Raw genomic sequence first — 27,824 nt, 5'->3', positions numbered from 1 at the left:
GTTTCTATCAGTGCTGCGCGAATGACTGCTGCTGTTTTGGACCTATTTCTCGTACCAGTAATACTGATGAATTTCTCATAACTTTCAGATGTTTTACGAAATTATCCTGGCCATTCAGTTGCGAAACACTGTGCCCTGGATGGCGCAGTGGCTAAAGCACCTACCTCGTGAATTTAAAAAGGAAGTGATAGTCCTCTGTCCACCATAAAATTTTCTGTTTACTACTTGGCAAAAAAAAAAAAAAACCTCAAGAAGACATTTCGATTCTTATATTGCGCAATGGAAGCCTGGAAATGCTATATGCTTTGTTCATTCTATTCTCATTACAAATTGGAGCAAAAGTTTATTTTCCCTTCCTCATAAAAAAACGATTAAAAAAATTTAAAAAACTCTAAAGAAGACATTTCATTTCTTATACTGCTCAACGGCAGCCTGGAAATGATGTATACTTTGTTCATTCTATTCTCATTACAGATTGGAGCGAATGTTTTTCCTTTCCTCAAAAAAAGAATAAATAAAATAAAACAAAAAATAAAAAACTCTAGTAGTGTAACGTAAGCGTCGAGCACCATAGATAAGACGTCGCGAATAATAAGTGAACAGGAGTTCCCAAGTTCAAATCCAGGTCCGGCACAAATTTTCTCTTGTTGCCACTGATTCCTCGTGCAGCTGACATCAACAATCCCTTCCCTTTCTTTCCTTTCTCCCCCCTCCACCTTCAATTTACATAAAATAAGACTAGGAAATGAGACACTTAAAGTAGTAGATGAATTTTGTTATTTGGGCGGCAAAATAACTGATGATGGCCGAAGAAGAGACCATATAGAAGACTGGCAATGGCAAGGAAAGCATTTCGACGAAGAGATAATTGTTAACATCGAACATAGACTTAAGCGTTAGGTAGTCTTTTCTGAAGATATTTGTCTCGATAGTAGCTGTTTAAGGAAATGAAATACGGACGATAAACAGTCTAGACAAGGAGAGAATAGAAGCTTTTGAAATGTGGTGCTAGCAGAAGACGGCTGAAGATCAGATAGGTCGATCACGTGACTACTGAGGAAGTACTGAATAAAACTGGGGAGACAAGAAATTTGTGGCGCAACTTGACTAAAAGAAGGGATCGGTTGATAGGACACATCCTGAGACATCAAGGGATTACCAATTCAGTATTGGAGGGAAGTGTGGGGGTAAAAATCGTAGAGGGAGACCAAGAGATGAATACACTTAGTAGATTCAGAAGGATGTCTGTTGTGGTCGTTATTCTGAGATGAAGAGGCCTGCACAGGATAGAACAGCATGGAGAGCTGCATCAAATCAATCGTCGGTCTGAAGACCACAACAACAACAACTCACAGGGAACAGGACATCAGTTATTGGGTTTATTGAAATTAATGAGCGTTAGTGTAATCTTTGTGTGTGTGTGTGTGTGTGTGTGTGTGTGTGTGTGTGGTGTGATTAAAGTAAAGATATTTTTGCGTCTTACGTCATACAAGGCGTTTAGAGTTTGTATCAGTGATACGTTTTGAGCTCATCTTGAGGGTTTTCGGATACTGGTAGATATCTGATTTAGGCATTAATTTCATTCAAATTATTTTCCTCGAGCTCGGGTTTTAAGAATCACAGTTTATCGCTTGGAATATTTTGTCGATAAAGCACCATTGTCATAACTGTGGTGTCTTTGTTAACTTTAGTCTCCATCAGTTCCGAATAATTAATGCGATTCAAGTTTTTCTCCGTTTATGTCGTTGTTGTGGTCTTCAGTCCAGAGACTGGTTTGATGCAGCTCTCCATGGTACTCTATCCTGTTCAAGCTTCTTCATCTCCCAGTACCTACTGCAACCTACATCCTTCTTAATCTGTTTAGTGCATTCATCTCTTGGTCTCCCTCTACGATTGTTACCCTCCACGCTGCCCTCCAATACTAAATTGGTGATCCCTTTATGTCTCAGAATATGACCTAACAACCGATCCCTTCTTCTAGTCAAATTCTGCCACAAATTTCTCTTCTCCTCTATTCTATTCAATACCTCCTCATTAGTTACGTGATCTACCCATCTAATCTTCAGCATCCTTCTGTAGCACCACATTTCGAAAGCTTCTATTCTCTTTTTGTCTAAACTATTTATCGTCCACGTTTCACTTCCATACATGGCTACACTCCATACAAATAGTTTCAGAAACAACTTCCTGACACTTAAATCTATACTCGATGTTAACAAATTTCTCTTCTTCAGAAACGCTTTCCTTGCCATTGCCAGTCTACATTTTATATCCTCTCTACTTCGATCATCATCAGTTATTTTTCTCCTCAGATAACAAACCTCATTTACTAGTTTAAGTATCTCATTTCCTAATCTAATTCCCGCAGCATCACCCGACTTAATTCGACTATATTCCATTACCCTCGTTTTGCTTTTGTTGATGTTCATCTTATATCCTCCTTTCAAGACAGTGTCCATTCCGTTCAGCTGCTCCTCCAGGTTCTTTGCTGTCTCTGACAGAGTTACAATGTCGTCGGCGAACCTCAAAGTTTTTATTTCTTCTCCATGGATTTTAACACCTACTCCAAATTTTTCTTTTGTTTCCTGTTTTGCTTGCTCAGTATACAGATTGAATAACATCGGGGATCGGCTACAACCCTGTCTCACTCCCTTCCCAACCACTGCTTCCCTTTCATGCCCCTCGACTCTTATAACTGCCATCTGGTTTCTGTACAAATTGTAAATAGCCTTTCGCTCCCTGTATTTTACCCATGCCACCTTCAGAATTTGAAAGAGAGTATTCCAGTCAACATTGTCAAAAGCTTTCTCTAAGTCTACAAATGATAGAAACGTAGGTTTGTCTTTCCATAATCTATTTTCTAAGATAAGTCGTAGGGTCAGTATTGCCTCACGTGTTCCAACATTTCTACGGAATCCATACTGATCTTCCCCGAGGTCGACTTCTATCAGTTTTTCCATTCGTCTGTAAAGAATTCGTGTTAGTATTTTGCAGCCGTGGCTTATTAAACTGATAGTTCGGTAATTTTCAGATCTGTCAACACCTGCTTTCTTTGGGATTGGAATTATTATATTCTTCTTCTCCGTTGACGATGGCCGAATCGTCATGCCCTCCATGTACAATATTCCACGATCGACAGAGTTGTTATCGCAGTGATAATCCGATCAGCGTACTGTTCACTGTTGGTACTTCCGTTCAGCTCGTCATCCGAGTACTCCTCGTAGTCAACATTTATATTAGAAGGAAACACTAATTTTCGAGGAATCTCTGTGGAGGTAATGTGTACAGCGCCCGAAAGTGAGCTGCAAGTGTTCGAAATACAAGTCTGATAAATACCAAAAAAAAAGAAAAAACCCCAAAAGTTCTACCCAGGAGCGCGGGTTATGCTTGTATGATAGCAATTTGTTTTGACAGGCGGCGATAGTGGACCCAGCGCTCTTGACTGTAGATAAAGCTATCGATGACCTAACTTCACCTTTGAGTAAGGTTATATAGGACGCTCTGCACTGCTATTCTGCAGCACGCCCTCTGCGTAATACGTCACCAGCTCCGTGATTATCCTTAGCTAACATATAAAGCTCGTGTAGTTTTGGTTGTCTCCACATTCCACCTCTGTGGCTCATTAGTCGCAGTTATAATTTGAAGTTGTGTGCCTATCGTATTCTCTTCCTGTCTTGACAACGAGGCCTTCTGGTTTGTTGGTTTTATTGCCGAAGGGCTACTGCTGTTTCACTGCAGTATCTAAGCTAATATTGTATTTAACACTCATCCACCGTCTATCACTTTATTCTTTTCCATAATTACCGTTATTTTGAGTACATTCTAAACAGCGTAGCTCCGGAACCGCGCGACTGCTACTGTCGCAGGTTCGAATCCTGCCTCGGGCATGGATGTGTGTGATGTCCTTAGGTTAGTTAGGTTTAAGTAGTTCTAAGTTCTAGGGGACTGATGACCACAGATGTTAAGTCCCAAAGTGCTCTGAGCCATTTGAACCATTTTAAACAGCGTAGCTGTCGAGATGTTGCAGCGTGCACTATGTGCTTGCAGAGGGCAATTCCAGGCGTTCCATGTATTAGGGTTCCTGCTCGTTCCATTCACGAGTGGAAATAAAGGGCTCAAGATGGTGTCACGCCTACAAAATGACACCCGCTCGCTCCCACCAACTCGCGTTGACACACACAAGCACTCCATGTGCAGGGTAGGTTTTGCTAAGGAATAATTCTTTAAAAAATTCGATACGTTGTGCTGTTTCTGAGTTAAGTAGTGCTGAAGTTGGCCAATCTAGCCGCTCTTCCCTCAAATTCGAGCGGACAGTCAGATACTATTGTGTCAGTCGTTCTCGTAGCGTAGATGACAGCGCACAAGACTGCTCAGCCTATGGCTCGGGTTCGATTCTTACTACCGTCCCATGTTCAATTTTTGCATCGCTCTCTTTTTCGGTTTTAGGAAACCAAACGAAGAAGATGTTTGACGATACCGTGTCTGGTGTGTGGCTAACTCGGTAACGGCGCTACGCACCGAGTTTTTTTCTTAACAATTATTTCTCATCACAGCATAACCTGCAACACCCCTACAAGCTTTTCAGACTGTTTCTGCCCACCCTGTGTAAGCGCTTAACTGCCACTGTGCGTGTTTCAATTAGTCTAATCTTGTCTTCGAGGTCTCCACGGGTGCAAAACGCGGACTACGATACATTCATTCATTCCTCACTTAATCCTCCCTATTTCGCGGTACAGTTGTCGTTTATCTTCAAACATCTACAAGTTCAGGTTTTTCAGCCCATCCATGACGCTCTCACGCGAGCCTAAAATAACTGTGACCATTAGTACCGCCCGTCTTCAATATCGCTTGGTAGCCCTATTTGTTATTCGTTCCATAAACCTGAACAACATTCTAGGATGAGTCGTACAAGTGTTTTGTAAGCAATGTACTTTGTAGGTTGACTACATTTTCCCAATCTCCTACCAATGAACTAAAGTACATTTTGTTTTATCTACTGTTGAGCCCATGTGATCATTTTGTTTCATACCCCAACAAAATGTCACGTCAAGATATGCTACGACAGCTGAATCCAACTGCGACTCACTGATATTGCAGTTATAGGATCGACTAGTTACGTGCTGTTCTGTGCAGTATTCGGTGTCGTAATTCGGATGGAAACAGGCACAGATACTTGTGTGGTCAGGGCAAGCGGAAAACAGTGTTATACTAGCAACCTTTCGCAGAGCTTAGCGTTCAGCACTCTGAAGGAAGAAGACATGAAAAAAAGGAACGAAAGTGCCCAGAGGTACTGTACCTTGTGATGTAACAAAATAAAAGTGATGTTGTTATTCAGTGGAAAAAGTTGGAATTGGAGATTTCGCTTACTGTTTTATCAATCACAACTGGCGTAAGAGTCATGGATCGACCATTGTCATAAAATATTGCATTATGAAATGTGAATAGTCTTTACTTGCAGTTTGGCGTGGCTTGAAGTAGTCACAGCTTGCGTGCTATTGATTAAGAAATTGCATTATCGTCTTTCTAATTACTTCATGATCGTAGATACGATCATACCCAGTCGTGAAGTTATTGTTATAACAAAACAATTTCCTAAGGGACCAGAAAGTTCTTAAGGGCGCAAAAACAACTGTAACATCACACAAAAGGGAAATTCAGTATTAAAGCTGATCCAAGAAGACGATAAAACAGTTTTCTTTTTGTCAATGTAACACGCACATTGGACTGCTGATCGTGGTGTATGTAATTTTAGAAAACTGCATAATTAAAATGAAAATAATACTGAGGAGATGATAGGAATGAGCACTGCTAAATGATTCAATACTTCCAGAACAAATATTTATTATAACTAAAACGTATATCGTACCTTATGCTTAGTACTACAATGACGGTAGATTTTTATGTCCGTTCCATGCCCATTTAGCGCTCTTTTATATAGTCATTGTCCTCTTGAGCCGCCCGTGCGTCGTCACGGTGAGTTATAACAGTCCTTCCTTTTACACTTCACTCAAACTTAGACGGAACACGTTTTTATACATTTAGTAAAAAATTAGATCAGACCGCCACAAATCTGCGTCGTCTTACTTAAGAAAAACAGTTCAAGTGTATAGCGCTCAGGGCTTCATTTTTTCTCCAGGGAACAAAATAGTGAAGGATCGCACATAGATCTGTATTTTTCTGTTTATATTGCCACCCAAAGAAAACGAATTACATTGCTATGCGACATCTTATTTTACATTAATCATTCTTTATAGACAAGCATTTGCCTTCTGGCTGAAAGTGTTAACTATTTGCTGTTTTAATGAAGCCAAAAATAACGAATATCGCAACCTCCAGTAACTGAAAAATCACACCATGTTTTTAAACGCATACTTTTCTCTTCGTTGCATTACACAAACTGTTTTATATTTTTGAAATTTTGTATCTAGGCGCGCAGTCCGAAACCGCGGGACTGCTACGGTCGCAGGTTCGAATCCTGCCTCGGGCATGGATGTGTGTGATGTCCTTAGGTTCGTTAGGTTTAAGTAGTTCTAAGTTCTAGGGGACTGATGACCACAGAAGTTAAGTCTCATAGTGCTCAGAGCCATTTGAACCATTTTTTTAAATTTTGTAGATGCGTTATATAACAATGTGGCCACGATTCCGTTGTGAGTAGAGTACGAGACTCCAGACATGGATGTACCAGGTACAGTCCTGAATATGAGCGAGTATATTTCCTCGTTCCGGTCTGTCCAGGACGGCCCCCAGTTCCACGCAGCCTTATATCAAATGCGCACCCCTTTCCCGGGAGTAAAAGGCTGCCGCCGCCGCCCACTCCCTCCTAGTGCCGCGGCAGAGAAAGGCTACACTCTACCCGTGGTGAGGCTAAAAGCCACGTCACGGATTTGTGCCACAGACTACTTTATACTACAACGAGCTGATAAACGGACACTGACTGATGTCGGCGTTTGACCTCGCTGCGTGGGCAGCCACTCTGTTAGGACGTATAAACCACAGGCCTCACAAGGGACGGTGACTTCTGCTGTGGGCGCCTGTTGCCCATTGGCCACTGCCGCTGCTGTGGTCCACGTCGTGGATTGGATGATTGGATCAGACAGAGGAAGGCAACGGCGAGGGGGGCAGTACCGAGTAGAAGCAAGCGCACGTAATCCAGTATTGAGTATGGCAGTTCGTGTCGTGTGCAAATAAAGCGGGAGTAAGAAGCACAGTTCACTGTTTTGTATGGCACGGTCGTTGACTTGGTGATTAATCGCCAGGATCATCACAGAATTAGAGTCTCAAACTCCAGGTGGTAAGGTAGCACAAGTTCCGTCAGTCGTGGCGTACGGCCTCCAAAGTTCAATAGTCTGTTCAAGTAGCATCTAAAGAGTCTCTCTATTCTTTCGTATAGGCTAACCGTCCTGTTACAGGCCTAGCGGCACGTATCGCTCGTTGTCTTCTGTCACGCTCACTTGATAATCATTGCAAACGCCGTTGCGGTACTCTAGAATTGATCTCACTTTAGACTTCCTTTGCTTCCCGAAAACAGTTCGCCCCATTTCATACCACTCCCAAGTATTATCTGAAAATACGTAAAAGATATGTCCCGTGTTCCAGAAGTTCATCATTTACCTTACTATCAGGATTTTTCTCTTTGTTACGAACTTTATTTCGCACTTGTCTGCCCCGAAAGAGAACTGCCATTCATTACATAAGATGAAAACTCTGTCCAAGACTTCCGGTATTTTCTTATGATTATCCACTCATGATACTTACTGCAGACAACAGAATCGTCAGCGAACAATCTGATATTGCTGCTCATCCTATCTGATAAATTGTTTATCTACTGCAAACGAGGTGTATTCAATAAGTAACGCAACACATTCTTTCGGTTGAAAAAATGTGGTACTTGTTGAGGGACATCGAAGAATATTCCCACTTCAGTGGCTATAGTTTATGAAGTTCAGATAGATGATGGCGCTAAACGTAGCCTTCAAAATGGCGCCTGTAATTTAGATGCGTTCCAAGTAGTTAGCAGTTATTGAGATTCGTTCGGCGGAAAACCAGAGCATAGCAGATATTCTTAGGCGCTTGTAGAATGTCTACGGAGACCTAGTAGCGAACAAAAGCACGGTGGGTCGCTGGCCGAGGCGTCTGCCATCATCGCAACAAGGTCGCGCAAAGCTATGCGATCTCCCGCGTGGCGGCCGGCCGTACACAGCTCAACTGGACCTCTGTGTTGGCAGTGCTGACATAATCGTCCACCAGTTGGGTTATTCAAAGGTGTGGGCCTGCTGGGTTCATTGTCACCTAATAGAGGACTATAAAGAGCAATTAAGTACTATCAGTGCGGAATTGTCTGCGCGTTACGAGGCTGATCGTGACGAGTACTATCGAACATCTTCATAGGCGATGAAACATGGATTCATCAATTGGAACCGGAAACAAAACGGCAATCTATAGAGTGGAGCAATACAACCGGTACGCCGAAGAAAGAGTTCAAAGCCGCACTCTGAGCCGGTAAAGTCATGGCGACGGTGTTCGGGGACTCTGAAGGGGTTATTCTGTTCGATGTCCTCCACTCATGGCGGAACTAGCAACTCTGAAGTGTATTGTACTACCCTAAGGAATTGTAAGAGTCGAAGCAGTGCTTGGGAATGGAGTGAGACAGAGTTGTAGCTATCCCCGATGTTACTCAATCTGTATATTGAGTAATCAGTAAAGGAAACAAAAGAAAAATTTGGAGTTGGAATTAAAATCGATGGAGAAGAAATAAAAACTTTGAGGTTCGCCGATGACATTGTAATTCTGTCAGAGACAGAAAAGGACCTGGAAGAGCAGCTGAACGGAATGGACCGTGTCTTGAAACGAGGATATAAGATGAACATCAACAAAAGCTAAACGAGAATACTGGAATGTAGTCGAATTAAATCGGGGATTAGGAAATGAGACGCTTAAAGTAGTAAATAAGTTTTGCTATCCGGGGAGAAAAATAACTGATGATGGTCGAAGTAGAGAGGATATAAAATGTAGACTGCCAATGGCAAGGAAAGCATTTCTGTAGAAGAGCAATTTCTTAAGATCGAGTATAGATTTACGTGTCAGGAAGTCATTTCTGAAAGTGTTTGTATGGAGTGCAGCCATGTGTGGAAGTTAAACGTGGACGATAAATAGTTTACAGAAGAAGAGAATAGAACTTCCGAAATGTGGTGCTACAGAAGAATGCTGAAGATTAGATGGGTAAATCACATAACTAGTGAGGAGGTATTGAGTAGAATTGGAGAGAAGAGAAATTTGTGGTACAACTTGACTAGGAGAAGGGATCGGTTGGTAAGGCATATTCTGAGGCATCAAGGGATCACCAATTTAGTATTGGAGGGCAGCGTGGAGGGTAACAATCGTAGAGGGAGACCAAGAGATGAATACATTAAGCAGATTCAGAAGGATGTAAGTTGCAGTAGGTACTGGGAGATGAAGAAGCTTGCACAGGATAGAGCAGCATGTAGAGCTGCATCAAACCAGTCTCTGGACAGAAGACCACAACAACAACAAGGAAATTAAAGAAACGATTTCAGCGTGTTTGTCGCGATAAATATGCAAATGAACCTCTCCTTGTCCATGACAACGCAAGGCCTCACAGAAGTGTGTGCACCCGGGAGGTGCTCACAAAACGTCATTGGACTGTTCGTCATCCACCCTGTAGCCCAGATCTCACACCTTCCGACTTCCATCTGTTTGCCCAATGAAGGATGCACTCTGCGGGAAGCAGTACGTGGATGACTGGGGATTATTAATGCAGCAAAATGTGGACTCCTACGTCGACCAGTAGAGTCGTAACATGCTGGCATACAAGCCTAGTAGGGTGGCGTAAGGCCGTCACATTGACGGAGATTATGTTGAAAAACAGGGTTTTGTAGCCAAAAGAGTGGGGAATAATACAGGGTTTTGGACTTCTAAATTAAACCAAACTCCTTTCAGAAAAAATGTGTTGCATTACTTATTGAATGTCCCTCGTATTAACAACATTAGTGGGCTCTGTAACACTCCTTCCAGATGTTACGTTTCTGGTGGCCCAATATAATAGATTTGATTGTATTATTCAAAAGTTCATCGATCCAATAGCATACGTGTAAAAATATTGCGTATCTAATAAGTCATGACACTACAGTGTGAAACAGAGACGAATACCTTTCGGAAATGTAGGCAAAAGGAATCTACTTATTCATATGCGTCTGCTGTTTACAAGATATCGATTGTGAATGAAGATGGCTTTTTGTCACACGAGTATTTTCTCTTGAATCCATGCTGAGTGTGTTGAGGGAAGTTTTTTTCCACCTGGCATATGTTAATATTTAAGCTTAAGATACACTCTACGATCTTGCAACTGGTAGACATTAGGGGTTTTGTCTAGTAAGTCTGAACACCGTTATCTGGCCCTTTCTCTAAGCAAGTACGATCTGCGCTCTTTCCCAGTTACGTGAGACAATTCTAAATAAATATGAGTTAGGGTAGGGGCCAGTCTCGTGGTGTACTCTGAGTAGTCTAAAATTACAGTTTCTTGAATAACGTTTAGATCTTCTTTTTTAAGGATTAGGTCACGTAGATTCATCATAGCTTCTGTCCTTCATTTTCAGTTTCGTCACAGATATACCTACCGTCGTACGCATCAACAAGCAATAAGAACAATAAAGTTTCCTCAGACTTCGGCATTTTAAACGACATTTTAAATTTAAGGCGTAGTGTACGCATTACGCACTGACAGATATTCCTGGTTCTATTTGTGTGTGAAGCAATGTTCCACTACCGCCGAAATACGAGAAAAACCCTGCTGGCAAAGAACTGTGATAGCAGCTACATTTTTATCAAGTTCACGTGGCACAGTGCTGACGGCACTGTCAGTGGAAACTGCGTTAGACCACGATGTGGTGTAATTTGTCTGCAAACGAAAGATATTTCGCTGAAGTATAGGAACAAATATGTGGCCATATATTGTGTACACGTGCCGAAAGAGAATGCGTGGCAATGTACGAGGGTTGTTCTGAAAGTGAGGAACGATCGGTCGCGAAATGAAAACCACTCTGAAAATCCGACTAGGCTTTACACAGACGTTTTGGGCAGTGTCTGTAGTATGCCCGTCGATCGCATCAAGACGCTCTTTTCAGTTGTGAGCGCACTGTGAGCGAGTAAAGGTGCCTAGAACAACAACGTCTCCCGCCAAATAGGAGGGCCCAATGACAGGCTTCGCCTTAATGAATGCAGCCCACCTAACAAAACTGCCACGCGCTTCCTTCTTCATGACAATTCTCAGCCGCATTCTGCAGGGGCAGTGAAGACGCTCCTGCAGCCTGTTCGATCGGAAGTGTTCGATCACCCTCAACACAGCCCTAATTGGCTCGTCGTCACTACTATCTTTGTTCTCATGAAACGCTGGACACGAAGACAACACTTAGGCGCAAGCTATGCGCTATAGACCAGAGTAGAGAATTATCGGAAAGCACAGGCGACTGCCTTCTATGACGATGGTGTTGGAAATTTCGTATAACGCTCCGACAAATGTCTAAGTCAGAGCGGCGACTATGTAGAGACGTACCTGGAAGGTGTAGCTAATTGTGCAAAGAAATCAGTTTTGATTTTCACTGTGGATTCCGTTTTGCGACCGATCGTTCCTTACTTTCCGAACAACCCTCGTACTTCAATGCTTATCTCCGCAGCGACAGTTCACTTCCTCCTTGACAACTAGAAAATAATTAATACTGCGTTTACATGTACTGGTATTTTAGGCGTTTAGCACACATTAAATTAGTAAAGCGGATATAAGTGCAACTACAACGTCCACAGGGGTGAAGAATAATACCATTACTGTCGTTTCACACGTCTAATAACACCAGCAGGAATACAAAACAATATCAAAACACGAAAATAAGTAAATATTAGACGACTTGATAGAGACATTGAGAAAATTTGAATTGGGGGACAGAAGAGACAGTTACAGGTACTAGCAATTTACTTTGCTGAAGTAAAATCTGGTTAATATAGCATTAACAAACACGGAAATGCACATGATTAGAGGAAAAAATCAGAAGAAGGAAGGCGAGTCTGAGATTCAAAGGCAATATTTGTTCTGAACAGTCTACCGGTATTTACGCACTCATCGATTGGAACTACCTTTGAAATATAGTTTTGTATACGCGAAACGTATTTCCAGTTGTGATTGTGAACAACCATGTTCTGTATAATGGAATGATGACGATGAAAATTTGTGCCTCACCGGGATTCGAACAGGGATATCCCGCTTATCGCGAGCGGTCGCCTTGCCAATGGGCTATCCGAGCACGCCTCACAGCCATACCCAAACATCGATATGTCGCAACCCATGTGTTTGCAAACTGCACTCGTACATTCATGATGTATATTCCCGCTCGGGAGAGACATTTCGATTGAAAGTCACTTGCCCGGTGTCGGCAGATAAATACGACATTGCAGTCCATGTCGTTCCGAAATAGACGCAATGTTCCTTCGGATATGCTTGCATGCTCGACCTGCTACCACATACGTTCTATGGGAGACAGTTATACTGATCTTCCTGGCCACGAGAGTACCTCAGCATTACGCAGACAGTTCATAGAGACACATCCCAATTTTGGACGAGCACTGTCTTGTTAAAAAAAAAAGTCACCGAGATACTATTGCATGAGAGGTAACACGTGATGACGCAGGATGTCTGTGATATACCGTTGTGGCGCCAAAATTCTCTCAACTACCATCAGCCTGAAGTCATACCTAATAGCTCCCTACACCATGATGTCAGAAGCAAAACCTCTGCGCCTCCCCACAATGCTGAAAGAATATCACCCCTCCCCAAGTCACCGTCATACTAGTCGTCGATGGTCATCCGGGTAGAGCAGAACCACGATTCATCGCTGAACACAATGCGACGGCATTCATCAGCAGTCCGTGCTTCCCGGTCACGGAACAACTCCAAACGCAGCCGTATGTGTTGTCACGTTAACTACAGCCTGCGCATGCGACGATAATTCCTTATTCAGGCTGCTGCTACTCTCCGAGTAATAATGTGGCGTAACACAGAATTCTGCAGGGAGTCCGTCAACTGTTCTCCGTTGGCAGGCGTAAACTTGAAGGGATTACAATGTGCTTGGTTTATAGTCCTCTCCTGTGGTGACCAGATGTGGTCGACCAGAACCTTGACGACAAGTATGTCTGCCTTCAGTTTCCCCTGCAGTCCAATTTCGGACCACTGTCTCATCTGAATGCCCTGGCAATATGGATATTGCACGATTCTACCAGCCGTCCAAGTGGAGACCCGTCTGTTAGGTGCTGATACTGCCGACTCATACGAGAACGCGGCAGCTCCGTTGCCTTAACAGTGATCATAACATCTGATGCTGTTCGTGCTCCTTGTATTCTATACCCTGCCAGGCGTGGTGACACCACTAAGCACGAACACCATTAATGCATTCTGGGCTGGCAGCTGTGACCACCGGTTCTAGGCGCTTCAGTCTTGAACCGCGCTGCTGCTACGATCGCCGGTTCGAATTCTGCCTCGGGCATGGATGTGTCTAATGCCCAAAGGTTAGTTAGGTTTAAGTAGTTCTAAGTTCTAGGGGACTGATGACCTCAGATGTTAAGTCCCATAGTACTCCGAGCCATTTGAACCATTTCTTGAATGCATTCTGGTGGCCGTTCTACCTATCAGAATTGTAGCTCTAATCATTTACATACCAACTGATGGTGTGTGAACGAATCGAAGTTACATAGACATTCTACCATGTCTTCTGGCTGTTTCCCCTTTTCTGTCAAGCAGCGTATTTAAACTAGCCGTAAAAGTGTTTAAGCCTTTCCAGCGTGTAGCTAATGTAGTTTTCTACTTTATGTATGGGCGCTGCTTTGGATCGACTCGGTTCTGTAGTTACGGGCAGATCTCCAGGCCCGCCGATTTGCTGGTCTCAGGCGTGACAAAAAAATCCTACTCTGGATGTTGGAAAAATTCTGCATAGCTTTTTGTGACGTGCAGGATGTAGATAACTTCGACCAGTTGGCGCATTCCTTCTAATAGAATGTACTCTTTTATAAGTGTCAGTGCTGCTGTCCATCACTTAACCTCGCAAGTGAACGTGTGACCCTGCAGGAGGCGCCAATCTGTTTCTGAGCCGGCGCAGCGATAGCAACATCTCTCGAGCTGCAAAGTTTCTCACCGTCACACAATGCGCCAACTGGCTTCTATACGTTGCAATAACAGAATTCGAAATAGCTGATCCAATTCGGCGGATGAAGAACTATAAATTTTGCATATTCGATTACATCTTCGGGTATAAAGAACTGTGATGTCGCTGACGACGAATTAAAAGTCGAAATTGCCGTAATGAAATGTTTTGTTCGATATTTTACGTTTTTACATCTGAATCGTAGTCAATCCGTTCCTTGCGTCATTACTGCTTTCAGAGGGGCCGTTGTCAGGTATTCCACTGGGAGATGGTTCGAAAAGCAGATCATTTACCTCAGCTGTCATTTGTTTATCTTCTTTAACCGTCATTTTCAGAATTGTCGAGAAGAATGGATGCGAAGATGCCAGAGGGCAATGAAATACGACATGCATCGCTTTCTTACGGGAATTTTTGGGTAAAATCTTCTCGGTAACGCCGGATTTCCTGATTCCGAGCTTCCTGCGCATCTTAAGATAACCGTCCAATCGGCAACGAAGTAGCTTCGATTATGGGATATCCATGCATCAAAACTATGTGGACTGATGCCGTCATCGGGCATTACTACAGAATATTGTGAGTCCGCTGAAGCTGGCACCCGACTTTCGAGAGACATGTATTTCTCTTCCAGAGTTCGCAATAGATCTGTTTTAATTCTAGAGTTAGTTGTACAAAACTTGAACAATTCCGCAGCATTTTGTGAAAATAAACAATATTACACGCGAAAATTTAAATCTGGTAAAAATTATTTGCCAATTTGCGAAATAAAATTTTAATCACAATACCCAATAGCTCCTCAAGAATTCTACAGAAAACCCTAATGACATTTTTTTGTGCAGATAATAGTTTATGAGATAATGTTTATGAGATAATGTGTCACTGATGTACGGTAGAAAAATGACCGTCCACTAAAACGTGCGAATTTGTGCACGCAAATGCATTTGAACTCGTTATCTACACTATTAAGCTACTAGAATCTACTCAAGATTTCGCGGGAAAGGTGCACCTTTTTTCTATTCTGTCCAGGTTTTGAAGTGAGTCGGTGCACCGTACGTCGGCTCAAAAATTGTCCTCACGTTCGCACACTTGTGGCTCTGCAGCATGATAGCCTCGTAGTATCGGCTGTGTTGTTGATACGGAGAGAGCGTGCTGGTGAAATGTTTATCTGACATTCATACTTTCGTAATTCTATCACGAAATTTTTTTCTTGTGAAATCTGATGAACCAGTTTGGAGTTTATTTCAGTGTAATGGTCGCCAATCAGTTAGCTACAGTCTTCAAATAAGTAATGTATGAGTTACCACTTTCTCCTTTCTTTTTCAGTAATAATATTTATATATTGTATGTTTATTATTGTTGTTATTTTATTCAGTGTTGTTTTCGTGTTGTAATTTTAATTCCATATTTAGTTATTACTTTTTCTTTTTTCAATGAATTCTATGTATCTCATGATTTGTCACCCGACACTGTTTCATTGACTGAATTGTTCAGTTGAAAAAAATAACTTATATATATGAAAAAAAGCGAAGAGAATGATGAAACACAGTGATCTGCGTCTTTCCAATAAAACTATAGGTTAGGGGGAGCGTAAAGGAGGGTTAAGCGTTCTGTCGACGTCAAGGTCATTGGAGACAAAATGCTTAAGTCACATGGCCTCGAACGAGAGAAGGAATGGGTCATGGATATGGATATCGAACTATCCCTGTATTCTCCTGAAACCAGTCAACGGCATAATTTAAGACAGGATAGCGAGGTGAGGATCTGAATCGGGTTGTTTACGAATACGAATCATATGACTGAACCACCATGATGCTTTGTTTGGTTGTATATCATTCATTCATTCATTCGCTTATTTACCGTGCCTCGTAGATTCCCTCAAGAAGAAAAATTGCTTAAGAATCTGAAACGATCAATGTCCACGCTAACAAAAAAACAGAAAGTCTTAAAATATCTGTGGTTACTTCAGCTAGATGTAACTCACTTACCACGAACGAAACCAGCTACTCTAAAATCCGCAACTGCTGCTTGCTCAGCTATATTAGGCAGCTGCTGTTTATCTTCTATAGGTACCTTAATACTTATGAGCTGCTCTTACAGCTTAACGCTCAGCACATTAGCTCTCCAGATAGGGAGGCGGATCGAATCCTATCGGCTATTGACGACCGTGGTCTGGTACAGCGGCCAGCTTGAGTATGGTTTTTAGGTTGTTTTTGACGCACATTTAGGCGAATTCTGGGCTGGTTATCAATATCCGTCTCAGAAAATAGGATACACAAACAGTGACAATACGATACGTTTCTATGAATCGCAGTCAGATGATGCACATGACTTTCCTTTTTCAGGTTAAAAGAGGACTATGGCGACAGGGAGGTGGGGAGTGGGGGGAGGGGCATCTGATCACAACGTTAAAATAAATTTCATATTTACACAAAACATACATATTTTTAACATGTTTACACCACCGCTGAGAATTATGCTTCTCGCTGTGGAGCGGCGCGAGTATTCAGGCTTTGCTTGCGATGCTTTCCCTGTTCCTCACCCTGTGGTGGCAGTTGTATTCGAGATCTCTAGACAACTGTTTCAATATACTGACCTTTTATTTTGAAATTGGCTGGAGTGCATTCTTTTAAAACAACGAGAATTCACCTAAAATAATTTTACACTAAATTATGTGATGTCTCATTTTTTCAGAAGCAACTCTCGTTGAAGAGTGTAACAAAATTCTATTCACAGCTATTCGATGCGCCTGCATGATAGGTCATACATCACACACTAGTGTGCTGTTGGTAGCATAATTGATGAGACTCGAACAGTAGCCACCAGTAAGTGGTACATACTGCCCAATGGCTTATACACTAGTATATTGCAGGTAGCATAATTGGTAGAGTCGCACCCGAGCCACCAGTGGTACACGCCGGCCAGTGTTTCATACGCTAGCGCATTGCTGGTAGCATAATTGATAGAGTCGAGCATGAGCCTCCAGTCGTACATGCCGGCCAATGGTTCATAGGCAAGCGTATTGTTGGTAGCATAATTGGTAGAGTCGAGCACGAGTCACCAGTGTACCACGTCGGCCAATGATTCATATGCTAGTGTGTTGCTGGTAGAATAATTGATAAGACTCGAACACGAGCCACCACTTGTACCTACGGTTCAATGGCTCATACACTAATACGTCGCTGGTATCATAATTGCCAGAGTCGAGCACAAACCACCACTTGCACTCGCAGCCCAGTGGGATAATCCGGCGCGAGCGATTGATGGTACGCGCCCGCGTGAACGTGCTAAATAAAAAAGTCACTTGTATCTGTAGAAGCAGAGGTCATTTTACAATATCATTGCTACTTGCAGTGTAGATAATGGGAATTTTTAATCCCTGAATCCAGATACTCAGATAAATTGTGGAAGGAGTAACTAGTAAAGTATCATTATAATTTTCCTTTGACCCGGTAGGAATCCCCAAATTCTTATTTTGTGGTAAATGAGAGTTTGTTCAAGTCTTTCGCATCAGAGTGCATAGCTCCACTCTGAACCTTACACTATGAAGCAAAATCTGCAGGAAGGTTATGTTTTTGTCTTGTATTGCGACAGAACAAATGGCTCTTCACATGAAATTGATTGTGTTATCAGTGACACACATAAATAAGTAGTTCTGTAAAGAGACTGTAAGAATTCCAAGATCAGACACAGGGGAGAGACAATTGAGTAGGGACCGTCAACTATATGTTTACGTCGGGCAGTCACGAAATTGTTTTGGCGAGGAATGTCCCGCACTGATTGCTTTTGTCGCCCTCCAAACAGCGGGTCCTTAAGACGCTATTACGGAAGATAACCGTCATGCGCCAGATGGGAAAGGTGATTTACCGCAGGCGGTCAGCTCCAGTCCCTCAGGCGCGGACAGCGCCGACACATAATCCTTAAAGTGACTGCCATCCACTGCTTACATAGAGGACAGCAACTGTAGCTGGCTCGTGCCTTTCGATTGAAAATTAAAGGAGAATCTACAACAGCAATACTTAGGAAGCATATTCGTTGCCTTCAAAATCTTTTGGCAGAAGTTAACACGAATGCTTAGCACGAAAAGTCATATATTTACCGTTATTTGTGATTCACACAGAGGGTTGAAAGCAAAATAGAAATATACAGGGGTTTGAAAAAAAAATATCTTAACACGTCGAAAACTGTATACTTGAACATAAATACAGATGCTATCAAAGCCTGCAGGTTACGCTGTTGTGTTTGACTAGAAATGGCACCTGCGCAATGGCCTCAATATTTTGCAAGTGTTAGTCGGAACAGTGTTCTGCGTGGTTGTCAGTGTATTCTGTTGAAGCTAAATGAACTGGAACCTGAGCAAGCTGATGGCTCTCTTATGGTGGTTACTTCGGTAGCAAAGGTAACAGAAGTGTCGGTGTTCCAACAGGCACCGTACCGAAGACATACACCGCATACAGGGAAATCGGAAAAACGTCATCCCCTAAGTCACAACGCAGACGAAAGTGTGAGTGATCGTAACAGACGGTAATTGAGGAGGATTATGACGAAAAATAAGAGAGCGAAAGTTGCAAAAGTTACTGCAAATACTTGGAATTGAAGGGCGACCTGGAATTCCAAAATCTATCTTCAGTGATGCAAATTCCGGGAACAGGAAAACATGGGGCCGAAGCCATGAAACCTGGACGGTGGAGCAATGGAAGACAGTCATTTGTTCGGGTGGGTATTGTTTCATTCTGTAAACTAGCCTAGTTTATGTCCTAAGAGTGGCGAGAGTTGGGTGAGGATTTGTGCAGCGATATCGTACTATCTCGTGATGCCTATGGCTACTCTGCAAGGTCGAATTATTGCCAATGATTATGGGACCATTTTGGCTGATCAGGTCCATCCCATGCTACAATGTTTTATTCCCCAAAAGTAGTTCTGTGGTCCACGATAGGCCCCTATTCACACAGCTCGCATCGTCCGGGTCTGGATTTGTGAGCACCAGGATGAATTGTCGCATCTCCCCTGGCCACCATAGTTACCAGAGCTCATTGTTACCCATGGACGCCATAGTTATCAGAACTCGAGGGTATTGGCCTCTATGGTCAACTTTGGAGAGAGGACTGAGTGATCGTTAACCATCTCCATCATCCACACCTGAACTTGTCACTGTTTTGCAGAAAGGAAGGTTGGAAACCATCCAGGACCAGTAAATACCCATTCTGAGACGACTGGAAGCTGTTTTGGGTGTCAAAGGGTTCCCTACACCGTATTAGGCACGGTAATGTGTTGTGTTTTCAGTGTTTCCATGTTTTTCCTTAGCTGATTGATTAGGGGGAGGGGATCAAACAGCGAGGTCATCTGTCCCGTCGGGTTGGGGAAGGATGGGAAGGGAAGTCGGCCGTGGCCAAGCAAAGGAACCGTCGCGGCATTCAGCTGAAGCGATTTAGGGAAATCACAGAAGACATAAGTCAGGATGGCCGGACAAAGATTTGGACCGTCGTCCTCCCGAATGCGAGTCCAGTGTGCTGACCACTGGGTCACCTTCGCTTGGTCCATGGCTTGTCGACCTCCTGTACGTGTTCCAAAGTGAGGTGATTAATCTAATACTCAAGGTTAAAGGAATGATAAATTAAAACAAGGGTAAATTATTAACATTAAGCCGGCCGGAGTGGCCGAGCGGTTAAAGGCGCTACAGTCTGGAACCGCACGACCGCTACGGTCGCAGGTTCGAATCCTGCCTCGGGCATGAATGTGTGTGATGTCCTTAGGTTAGTTAGGTTTAAGTAGTTCTAAGTTCTAGGGGACTTATGACCACAGCAGTTGAGTCCCATAGTGCTCAGAGCCATTTGATTTTTATTAACATTAATTCCTACTGCAGAAAAAAATGCGGATGTGAATATAAGATGTTTGCACAGAGAAGGAATGTCAGTGTAGACTCACGCACGGTCATACACGCAGGATGTTAAAGAGACATGAATCATTTAATTGGGTACTACCTATATCGATGTACATGTATTATGAAGCCAAAAATGGTTCAAATGGCTCTGAGCGCTATGGGACTTAACTTCTGCGGTCATCAGTCCCCTAGAACGTAGAACTACTTAAACCTAACTAACCTAAAGACATCACACACATCCATGCCCGAGGTAGGATTCGAACCTGCGACCGTAGCGGTCACGCGGTTCCAGACTGTAGCGCCTAGAGCCGCTCGGCCACTTCGGCCGGCTATTATGAAGTCAAACTATACGCATAAGAAGAATGAGCAAAAAAACTGAGATTTATTTTTAGATAGCTACCAGTTAGGCTTTGCGAAGGGTAAAGGCGCCAAATAGGAAGTTCTGCCGTTGCTCTTAACAACGGAGTTAGGACTCTACAAAAACTTAAGACACCTTAGTAGGATTTGTTGATCTTTGAAAAGTGGCAATCTAAAGTGATACAAAAGATTTGAAATCCTCAGGAAAAAAACTGATATACACAATAAGGAAAGAGGCATCGTTAGCATGGTGTTCGAGAACCAAGAGGGAACAATAATAATGGAAGAGCAAGGGAAGTGATCTTGTTGAAAAGTGTGTAAGGCAGGGATGGAGACTTTCGCCTCTGTTGTAAACCTGTACATCGAAGAAACATTACGGAAACAAAAGAAACATTTAGAAGTGAGGTTATTATTTTAGGATGAAAGAATATGAGTCATAAGATTTGCTGATGATCTTCTATGAAACTGGGGAAGGAATTGCGGAATGTTAAGTGCGATAAATAGTTAAATGAACACTTAAGGTGGACCGGGAGTAAATTAAAGAAAGGCGTTAGTAATGAGAGGAGCAGGAGAAATGGGATTAGCCATAAAATAGATGTGGAAACTGGGGAGCAAGTAATACACAATGTGCGGGAATTCTGTTGGCTTGTAAGCAAAACAACACGTGACGGACGAAGCAAGGAGAATATTAGAAAGACTAACACAAGCAAAGAGAACATTCATCACCAAAAAAAGTAAACTAGTATCAGATATAGATCTTAACTGAGGAAGAAATTTCTGAGAATGTACAACCTAAGACAAAAAAGAACAATTCACCACAAAGAAGTTATGCAAAATTGGTCACAAATTGACATTCATACAGCTGTCTACGGCAAACGAAAATTGTAAACGGATGAGTGTGTGACGCTGTAGCGCAGTTCCACTGCACAACTGGCAAGGATAGTAAACAGGGAACATGTCGGTACCATGGCAAAAATCTTTGCTAATTTCATTCCGTGTACTCAGTTGGACAGTAACTGTGCCTCGTAGACATATATATTCCAGCAGTCGTTATCGACATATGTGAACCAACTTCTTTCACACTTCAGCCAGACTGACTCTGTTGTTGTGTCCCAGTAAAGTAATCCATTCGAGTTATGAGGATGCACACTGATTGAAATATTGCTATATAAATCTCCATAGCCATGTTCCGCAGTAGTCAAATCACTCTGACGTGTTTGGCGCATCCTGATTTAGGTTTTCCGTGATTTCCCTAAATCGTTTCAGGCAAATGCCGGGATGGTTCCTTCGAAAGGGCACGGCCGATTTCCTTCCCCATCCTTCACTAACCCGAGCTTGCGCTCCGTCTCTAATGACCTCGTTGTCGACGGGACGTTAAAACAACACTAACCTAACCGTGTTTGGCGCAGTTAAACTTCTCGTGTCCGTTCGAAACGTGGATGATTGTCCACCAGCATGGTTGTCATCAGCGAACAGAAATATTTTAGAGTTACGCGTAATGCTAGAGGGCATATCACTTATATAAGTAAGAAACTGGAGTGGCCCCAACACTGATCCCTGGGACACCCCCTACTTGACTGTACCCCACTCAGACCCCACATTACAGCCATTCTCAGCATTGTGAATAATGACCTTTTGCTGTCTGTTGCTTAAGTAAGAGGTGAACCAATTGTGAGCTACTCCTCGTATTCCGTTACGATCAAACTTCTGGAGCAATATTTTGTGACCAACACAATCAAACGCCTTAGTTAAATTAAAAACTGTGCCTGGCATTCGAAACCTTTTGTTTAACCCATCCAGTCGCCCACAGAGTAAACAGAATATAGCATTTTAGTTGCTAAACGACTTCTGAAGCCGAACTGTACATTTGATAGCAAATCGTGTGATATAAAATGAGCAATTATCCTTACATACACAGCCTTTTCAACAACTTTAGTAAACACTGATGGCATAGAAATAGGTCTAAAATTATCTACATTATCCCGTTCTCCCTTTTTATAAAGCGGCTTTGCTACTGAATACTTTAACCCTTCAGGAAACTGACCATTTTTAAAGGAAAAATTATTAATACGGCTAAGTACAGGGCTAACATGTGCAACACAGTACTTTAATATTCTGCTAGGCACTCCATCATATCCATGAGAGTCCTTAGTCTTCAGTGATTTAATTATTGACTCAATAACCTCCTTGTCTGTATCACAGAGTAGTATTTCAGACATCAATCTCGGAAAGGCATTTGCCAAGAATTTTATATGATTCCCTGTAGAAACTAAATTTTTATTTAATTCATCAGCAGTGCTCAGAAAATGATTGTTAAATACTGTATATATATCTGATTTAACAATAACAGAAATATTTTTACTACAAACTGATTTTATATCGTCGATCTTGTGCTGCTGACCAGACACTTCCTTTACAACCGACCATATGGTTTTAATTTTATCCCGTGAATTAGCTATTCTATTTGCATACCACATACTCTTTGCCTTCCTAATAACCTTACAGTACTGTTTGTAATGGGCTACTGTAGTTTGATTGTGACCACTTCTAACATTTTGATATAATTGCCACTATGTTGTACGTGATAACCTTATCCCACTAGTCAGCCACGTTGGCTGTCTATTACTGCTAGTACCCTGTTTAGAACGCTCTAATGGAAAGCAAATCTCAAAGAACATGAGAAATGTGTTAAGAAAATCATTATATTTATCATCTATGTTATCGGCACTATAAACATGAGGCCACTCTTGTTCCTTAACAAGGTTTAAAAAACTATTGCTGTAGGATTAACTTTCTTACATAGTTTGTAATTATATGTGACATTTGTTTGAGTACAAAAGCCTCTTAGTATTAAAATTTGTGCATCATGGTCTGAAAGGTCATTCACCGTTTTAATAACAGAATGCCCGTCTAGTAATGAAGAACGAATAAAAATATTGTCTATGGCTGTGCTACTGTTCCCCCGCATCCTAGTTGGAAAAAACACAGTCTCCATCAGATCATATGAATTTAGGAAATCTACCAACATCCTTTTTCTTGCACCATCATACACAAAATTTATATTGAATTCACCACATATAACTAATTTCTAGTACTTCCTACAAGGTGAATCAAGAACTCTTTCTAGCTCGAGCAGAAATGCTCTGAAGTCAGAGTTAGGGGACCTATAAACAACAACAATTAGAAGTTTAGTTTCACTAAATTCAACTACCCCTGCACAACATTCAAATATCTGTTCAGTGCAGTGCCGTAATATTCTATGGACTCAAATGGAATACTGTTTCTTACTTTCATAGCCAATCTCCCACCCCGCAATGAACTCCTTGAAAAACAGCCAGCTAATCTGTATGCTGGTAAAGGAAGCCTCTGAATTATCAAATTATTTAAGTGGTGCTCCGATATACCAATAGTTTCAGAGTCAACACCTATAAGCAGTTCACTAGCTTTATCCCTAATACCTCTTATATTTTGATGAAATATGTTAATTCCTTCTCTACTTGGAAACATGATGTCCTCTGAAAGCGAGCCCTTAGTTACAGGGACTTCCTTTAAGCTGGTATACCTATCAGCTGACTTCAATCTACACTCCTGGAAATTGAAATAAGAACACCGTGAATTCATTGTCCCAGGAAGGGGAAACTTTATTGACACATTCCTGGGGTCAGATACATCACATGATCACACTGACAGAACCACAGGCACATAGACACAGCCAACAGAGCATGCACAATGTCGGCACTAGTACAGTGTATATCCACCTTTCGCAGCAATGCAGGCTGCTATTCTCCCATGGAGACGATCGTAGAGATGCTGGATGTAGTCCTGTGGAACGGCTTGCCATGCCATTTCCACCTGGCGCCTCAGTTGGACCAGCGTTCGTGCTGGACGTGCAGACCGCGTGAGACGACGCTTCATCCAGTCCCAAACATGCTCAATGGGGGACAGATCCGGGGATCTTGCTGGCCAGGGTAGTTGACTTACACCTTCTAGAGCACGTTGGGTGGCACGGGATACATGCGGACGTGCATTGTCCTGTTGGAACAGCAAGTTCCCTTGCCGGTCTAGGAATGGTAGAACGATGGGTTCGATGACGGTTTGGATGTACCGTGCACTATTCAGTGTCCCCTCGACGATCACCAGTGGTGTACAGCCAGTGTAGGAGATCGCTCCCCACACCATGATGCCGGGTGTTGGCCCTGTGTGCCTCGGTCGTATGCAGTCCTGATTGTGGCGCTCACCTGCACGGCGCCAAACACGCATACGACCATCATTGGCACCAAGGCAGAAGCGACTCTCATCGCTGAAGACGACACGTCTCCATTCGTCCCTCCATTCACGCCTGTCGCGACACCACTGGAGGCGGGCTGCACGATGTTGGGGCGTGAGCGGAAGACGGCCTAACGGTGTGCGGGACCGTAGCCCAGCTTCATGGAGACGGTTGCGAATGGTCCTCGCCGATACCCCAGGAGCAACAGTGTCCCTAATTTGCTGGGAAGTGGCGGTGCGGTCCCCTACGGCACTGCGTAGGATCCTACGGTCTTGGCGTGCATCCGTGCGTCGCTGCGGTCCGGTCCCAGGTCGACGGGCACGTGCACCTTCCGCCGACCACTGGCGACAACATCGATGTACTGTGGAGACCTCACGCCCCACGTGTTGAGCAATTCGGCGGTACGTCCACCCGGCCTCCCGCATGCCCACTATACGCCCTCGCTCAAAGTCCGTCAACTGCACATACGGTTCACGTCCACGCTGTCGCGGCATGCTACCAGTGTTAAAGACTGCGATGGAGCTCCGTATGCCACGGCAAACTGGCTGACACTGACGGCGGCGGTGCACAAATGCTGCGCAGCTAGCGCCATTCGACGGCCAACACCGCGGTTCCTGGTGTGTCCGCTGTGCCGTGCGTGTGGTCATTGCTTGTACAGCCCTCTCGCAGTGTCCGGAGCAAGTATGGTGGGTTTGACACACCGGTGTCAATGTGTTCTTTTTTCCATTTCCAGGAGTGTAAAAAAGGTGCGCCGTGCGGGGTAGCCGCACGGTCTAGGGCGTCTTGTCACGGTCCGTGCGGCTCCCCACGCCGGAGGTTCGAGTCCTACCTCGACCTTGGGTGTGTGTATTGTCCTTAGAGTTAAGTTAGATTAAGTAGTGCGTAGGCTTAGGAACCGATGACCTCAGCAGTTTGTTCCCATAAGACCTTACTACAAACTTCCAAAAAAAAAAAAAAAAAATATGATCCCACCACTACCCACTACACTGTCACCCAACATAGCCATACACCATTCGCGCCAACTTTCTTCTGTTACGCTTCACTCGACACTTTTAATACTTAATACTAGGAAGTGGCTATTTTCTGCGCTGCTGTTCTGTGGCGTAACTGTTCCGTGCCGCCGCCCCAAGACTCAGTGTTCAGTTATCAACTAGAGAAGAGCTCCCGTGATGCTACGAGGGTCACCCAGAAAGTAATGCACCACATTCTCATCTTCAACAATTATTTATTGAACACAATGCAACGTACACACACGGGAGACTGATGTATCTTCTACACTGCCTATTTTTCCACGAAATCTCCTTCCTATTCTATGGCTTTCCTCCAGAGGGACACAAGGGCGTGTGTACCCTATTGGTACCACTGCTTGTCTTGATCACGAAGCCATTTCTTCACTGTGGGTATTACCTCTCCGTCATCCTCAAAATTTCTTCCACGAATGGCATCCTTTAATGACCCAAATAAGTGAAGTCTGAGGGAGCTAAGTCATGGATGTGGAACTTGTGTGTGGCCGAGCGTTATCATGTTGAATCAAAGAATCTCTAGGGTACTGATTGCATCCACACTTTCTTTGCTGATTGATAGCATTAGGGCCAACTGCTGAGTCTTAATGCGACTGTCTTCGCGAATGAGCACATTTAGCAAGATGCACGTTGTCAGATGTGAGAGCCATGGATGGCCTCCCCGAACGCTGTAAATCATGGAGCTCTGCCGAACCGCCATCTCGTAATGGCCTCATCCTCTTTGCCGAGTGACTATCGGTACTTCTGCTGACTGCACGCAGAGTTTTGTGAATATCCCTAACAGTTTCTTTCTTTGCACTCAGAAATTCAATAACGACATGCTGCTTGTAACGTACGTCATTTTGAAACACTGCTGCATCTACGCTATCTGTTAGAGGAAACGAAAAGTTTGCACGCGCACTACGGGAACTTCAAATAATGCATACCTAATGTTTCACATTCGTACCGTTTTTGTTGACTAGGAAAAAAAATTGTACATTACTTTCTGGGCGACCCTCGTATTAAGAAGTATGAGTATCAGACTTATAAAATGTAAGTGAAGTTTCCACGGAACCAATACTATTACTTTCTTCAGGTTTTTCCGACGATCTGTTGACATCTTGAGGTGTCGGACGTCCTGTCCCATATAATACTATTATAGATGAAACAACGTAGCAGAGTCTGTTCCTACACCCAAAACTTTCTTCAGCTTGTCATTAAACGTATAACCGAACCTAGAGCTGTACCAAAATCATACCACACACTCGGGTTAAATAACAACAGGTGTCTTAGACAATTACAAATAGTGTACATAAAATCAGTATTCTAGTCTACCCACCACACACTGCAAATGTCTTCGACCAACTCCACACATAGAAGAACTCCTGAAAATTGTTCAACATTCAGCCCTTCTGGCAATTAGTGCTGTGGTTGTAGAGACTGATGGGTTTTGCCTCAGTACCAGTCTTTCTATTGGTTTCTACCTCCATATTACATATTTGCACCCCTATAAGGTGTTGCTTTTCGATGACACCTGTATTTACGTCATAACATTCAAAATAGCTTTCATTAATGTCATCAGAAAACCTCCATAGCAATCAGCATGGATTCCGGAAACATCGATCATGTGAAACCCGACTTATACTTTTCTCGCGTGACATAGTGAAAGCCTTTTATCAAGGCAATCAGACAGATGCAGCATCTGAGTTAGTACCGCATCCACGCTTGTTATCGAAAGTAAGATCGTATGGCGTATAAAGAAAAAATTCTGGCTGGATTGAAGATTTTTTGGTAACGAGGATCTTGAATGGAGATTAATCGACAGATGTAGAACCAATTTCGGGTGTGCCCCAGAGAAGTGTGCTGAAACGCTAGCTGTTCATATTAATGAAGTTGCCGAGGACATTAATAGAATAAGATACCTCAATAAGTTTACCCGATTAAAATTCTTTTTTTTTTCGGTTAATGACAAATTTGGTGAATATCTCGTACATTACGTATTTTAATGGGGACTATAACGCAAATCTGGACAACAATTTTCAGATTTAAAGTGTGGATCTCTAGTCAAAACATGTGATACACACAGCTTATAAACTTCTGCTTTCAGACATACCAGTACCTTA

At 43.0% G+C, this 27,824-nt stretch overlaps 1 protein-coding gene across 2 annotated transcripts in view; it reads left to right on the top strand.

Moving 5' to 3' along the window:
* Positions 1-27,824, top strand: part of LOC126484167 (5-phosphohydroxy-L-lysine phospho-lyase-like) — a 325,588-nt gene that overhangs the window by 41,158 nt on the left and 256,606 nt on the right. The gene's annotated exons all lie outside the window — the stretch shown is intronic.

Source organism: Schistocerca serialis, chromosome 1 (genome assembly GCF_023864345.2).
Source record: "Schistocerca serialis cubense isolate TAMUIC-IGC-003099 chromosome 1, iqSchSeri2.2, whole genome shotgun sequence".
Lineage (NCBI taxonomy): Eukaryota > Metazoa > Arthropoda > Insecta > Orthoptera > Acrididae > Schistocerca > Schistocerca serialis.
The sequence above is the reverse complement of the archived record's forward strand: the minus strand, read 5'-3'. Positions and strand labels throughout refer to the sequence as shown.